Raw genomic sequence first — 5,461 nt, forward strand, 5'->3', positions numbered from 1 at the left:
GGTCAGTCATCTCATAAGATGTATAGCAATGACATACTGCATTTTCAAGGGTCTACAACAATTTTAAATGCCTGTACAAAACAAAAGTCTGGAAACTTATTGAAGGCACCTCATAAGTTGTTGCTGATTCGATGCTAAAGAGAGGTTGATTGATAAGTATAACATGATAATATTGGAAGAAATGTGAAATGTTTTTCACTCCTGATGGGGGGGTAGTTATTTATTCGCTGTGCACCACAGAACAGGCAAGCTCCCCTAAAGGAGGGGCACTTTTGCCTCAACAAAAATTGCCTGGGCACCCCTGTCGGCATTTCTTGGTAGGAGCGCCATCAGAAAGCCCTGTGGCAAGGCCTGGGAGGGTGGACCTCCTAGGTAGTACCCAAGCGGTGTACCTCAGTCCGACAGGTGCTGGGCTGATTCCCGGCCCCTCACCTGTCGGGCTGAGTGTCAAGAATGAATACTTGACGAGTACTCTACCCTGTCTCCCTGCAGCCGAAGCCGCTAGGAGACACATCCCCCAACACAAGTGATGGGGGGTATGAGACCAATGATTTTGACGATCGTTTTTATAACCACAAGTCATGATGAGCAACCAATGAAAAGCTTCTAAAGTTACAATAAAAATTGTCGAATTTTGGATTCAATCAGTTCGCTGCCATCTTTGTTACTGGCCATTACACTCAGGATCTGATCTGAACTACACTGCTTCTATGCCGCCATCTTTGTTACTGGCCATTACACTCAGAGTCATACTACACTCTGTTCAACATAATGTCTCAACACTTAATAGCCTGTCATCTTGAATTACTATGTTGTTGCTGATTTGATGCTAGAAACAGGAACTGCTGTTGCTGATTGTTGTTAAGTGAGTTGAACATTGCATAGATGGGACAGGGGTTGGAGCCTAGTTGACAAAGTGGGATTTATTAGATTGCAGACCCTTTTTTAGACTCTATCCAAGAAGGAGAGACTAGTGATGGATGCACTAACTCTAATGTGGTAACAATACTCCATACATGGGCTAATGGTTGCCTTATAGAGGTACAGGATAGTCTCAGGAGCGAACAGTTTTCGAGCACAATAGATGGAGCCTGCCTTCCTTGCAGCAGCCTTTGTAATGTCCTCAATGTATTTATTCCAGTTCATATTTCCTGTGAATGTTAAGCTGAGGAGTTTGAAGGAAGAAAATGTATGTTTTCGCCATTTTGATAAATAATGGGGGAAGGAATGTTAGAGAATGGATTGAGAGAGAGAGAGGGAGGTAAGTAAATTATATTGTAGACACGTTGACCACAAGTGAGGGTCAGCTGATTGAATATGTGTGAGTCACATGATCAGGTTAGCTGAATCAGGGAGATTGGGTTTTGACATAGATATCTGTGTTATTGTCATGGATATGGGAGGTTTGAGAGATTTCTTGTAAATGTTAAAGGAGAGCAGCTTAGTCTTACTAGCATTAAATGTTACCATCACTTTATGTCCTCATTCTAATGATTCAGCCATTGCCTTAGATATATGTACATCCGTTCTTATGCATGTTACAGAGTGTTCTATCATCGGCAAGTATACCCATCTCAGACTCAATATTATCGGGGAGGTCATTAATTAACATCAGGAATAATAGTGGCCCAAGGATCGACCCCTGAGGCACTCCTGCATTAATGTTATACTGCTTGGATGAACGCCCAACAATGACAACCTGCATGATCCTATTGTCTAAGAAGGATCTAATTATATTTAGTATTCGTCCAGTTATACCATATGGCTTAATTTTCATTAGCAGCCCTTCATGCTAGACTTTATCAATGGCCTTTGATATATCGAGGGCTACAGCCCTGGCTTCACCCGCCTTATCTAATGCATGGTATATGCGTTCAGAGATGACTGTTAAAATATCTGCAGTAGAACGACATTTCCTAAATCTGTACTGTTTGTCAGAAAGATTATCTTTTGCAAGATGGTGGACTAGTGCTTGATTAATTAGCATCTTGAAGATTTTAGTGAAGAGGGGGAGGAGACTTATAGGGTGATAATTGAGAGAGTCGGTCTTTTCACCAGAATTCTTGTACACTGGTTCTACAGAGGCCATCTTCCAACTATTAGGGAAGCAGGATTTAGTAAGGCATTTGTTGTAGAGTTTGGAAAGTATGAGGCTAGTTTTACTGAGGATTTCTTAGTAAGTATAGCAGAAATGAAATCAGGCCCGCATGCCTTTCAGGTGTCTAAGTTTTTTATGGCATCGTAAATATGTGAAGTAGTGATTTTCAGAGCATTAATTGTGGCTTCCATTGTGTGTGTGTGTGTGTGTGTGGTACATGTATTATTTGGACATACCTTCATGCGTCGTTGATGTTGGTCTACTTGAATTCATCTTGTGTCTTGGAGGGGAGACGGGAACCTGTTTGGACGAAGATTCAATCACTCCAAAACGATGAATTGGTTTTATAGTTTTATTCACCTTCCAGATGTCGACCGCAGAAGGATGGAAGTGAATCTCTGGCCTGCGTGGTTTCTTCTTGGTCTCATTTCCACACACGTCAGCATCCCCTCCCCCAGTGGAGGGGAGGAGACGACTATTAAGCCGTCTGTCATCTTCTATGTCAAAACGCAATCTCCCTGATTCAGCTAACCTGATCATGTGACTCACACACATTCAATTAACTGACCCTCATTACCGGTCAACGTGTCTACAATATAATTTACACACATCCTTCTCTCTCTCGATCCATTCTCTAACATTCCTTCCCCCATTATTTATCAAAATGGCGAAGACATACATTTTCTACTACCCACTTTTACTAAGGGAATCCTAAGCTCACCCCACTGGCAAAGGAACTGTCATGCCATTATCCAATAAATCATAACATTTGATAAATAAAATAATATCCACAATTAATACCATGTGGTGTGAATCCTTGCGCCCTCGAAGGTCAACCTCCCTGTGACTCCATGGCTCCCATCTCGCATCTTAGGATCATGCAGAGATCACGATATCTCTCATCATGCTATAACGCATTTCCATAAGCACATGACTCCTACGAGATAAAAGATTTTTCTTATAACATTACGAGAGCATTTTCCTATGTCTCCTGCTGAATAACACATCTGGAGAAAAATCCCACGAAAAAAAAAAAAAAAAAAAAAAAAAAAATTCCACAACCATTTCGAAATTTAGAATAAATATTGAATGAACCTTTGACTCTTCCAAAACTTAAGAACTTATTCAACCCATTAGTTTGTTTGTTTGTTTTTGTTACACTGTTTAAATCTAATTTCTTTCTCTTTTTTCCCCAATTTTATTATTATTATTATTATTATTATTATTATTATTATTATTATTATTATTATTTATTAATTAATTAATTAATTACAACATGGTCTTACTTTTAAATTAATCATTATTTCAATAAACCCCACAAGGCAAAGACTCACTCCTCCATTCTGCGAAAAAAAAATACATGTCAAAGAACAAGAAAAACTTGCACAATACTGATTCGAGAAAACATCAATTACATAAAAATGATTTTTAAAAAATTCCTTATAAGCATTCACAAAGTCTCATCTCACCAATAAAAACTTCCAAATAACAAAACACAGATTCGTCATCAAATTCTGAGGTCGGTTGCATCACTTTTATCATTTCAAAGAATATCATCAAAAATAAAAAACAAATCACAGTCGTTTACAAAAAATACATTGACATTTACAATTAAAATATATAGTCGTTCCCCCCCCCCAAAAAAAAACGCCTCACTTATAAACTTCCAGACATTCCTTCATCAAACAAAAGTTCAACAATAAAATAAATCGATGGAAACTAAAATTGTCCATGTCACCCAACACTGGGGTTTTCCAAAAAAAAAAATCACCTTTTACTTATCCGAGCGATTATTATTATGGCCTCTTCTGCCATTTCCTCTTCTGCCACTTATACCACGTCAGAGGAATTTCAATCCCGTAGACTAACGCTTCATCTTTCCGATACTAGCTCTATCGCGCAACATTTAAAAAAACATGGCTGCCAGCATTCTCAATTTAGAAACATCATGGTAGAAAATACCAAAATTTTACAACCAGACTCTAACGTTAGGAGACTGAAGGTGTTGGAGGCATTGTATATAAAAGTGAGACAACCCAAAATAAACAATATAAATTATGAATCCAGCAAAAATATTTTAAAATGCCTCTGTTAATGTATAAAAAAAAACAAAAAAACTGTCCAATAAATTTGTATATAAATAGCCCACATAAGCCAAAAACGATCTTATAGTACGAGGTAATTTTAAAACACGACCTTATCATTCGATGTAATTTTAAAACGACTTTTTATATAACCAGCCTGAAGATGGCGGGAACGCCAAAAGCGCTCGCAGACTACGGAACACTTTTACACCATTTTACATATAACACAAGAAGGATTATTCGAAAACTGGAAAAAATAAAACGGAAAATTGTCAAACAAGAAAATGCTGTGCTGTTTAACAATATATGTATGTGTATGTATATGTAGGTAAATGTATGTGTATATATGTATATGTGCATATGTGTACGTATTTGTATGTGTATATGTATGTATATGTGTGTTTGTATTTGTATGCATATGTATGTATATGTGTATGTATGTGTGTGTATGTATATATATATGTGTATGTATGTGTATTATGTATTGTGTATGTATGTATGTTTATAGATATGTGTATGTGTATGTATGTATGTATGTATGCGTGCATGTGTATATATGTATGTATACCAATGACCGTCTTCAGTGTCATGTCTGCTTGAGCGTGTGAATTCGCCGGCAGGACTAAATAAGGATTTTACCGTCATTGGATACTTTACCTTTCACCTGACTATCCATTCATGTGAAATCACTTTTTTCTTCACCATATTCCCTATGCTTCACTTTTTGTTATCAAGTTAGATCTTTAACTTACTTGTAGTTTCATCAAATACTTTTGCAAGCAAAATCCGATCCCGCATTTTGCTAAATCCTACCCTCTGATGAGAAGGAAAGTATTTCTTCAAAGCTCTGCAGATTAAGGACTATCCACTTATTTCGTGTTTCCTTTTCAAATTAAATATGTTTTTAACTCTTTTTCAAAGTGTATTTTAACATCTTTTATTAACTATTTGCTTTTATATATATATATATATATATATATATATATATATATATATATATATATATATATATATATATAATTCAGAATCTTCGTAGTGAGCTTGTTATGTATTGAATGTAATATTTAAATCAAATTTATTTACAAAAAAAAAAAAACGATACCGCCTATAACGCAAACATCTGCAATTACAATATCTACTACATGACTCAGTAAATCGTTAGGAGTAAATCTGCTGTGGTTGAAAATGATAACATGACAATATTGGAATGTTGCCTGCTATCTTGATTCACTGAGTCAATTGTATTGCTGCTTCTTTAGTTGTCATTAATTCGGTGCTA

The sequence above is a fragment of the Euprymna scolopes genome, chromosome 25 (assembly GCF_053919585.1).
Source record: "Euprymna scolopes isolate OS-2025 chromosome 25, ASM5391958v1, whole genome shotgun sequence".
Classification (NCBI taxonomy): domain Eukaryota; kingdom Metazoa; phylum Mollusca; class Cephalopoda; order Sepiida; family Sepiolidae; genus Euprymna; species Euprymna scolopes.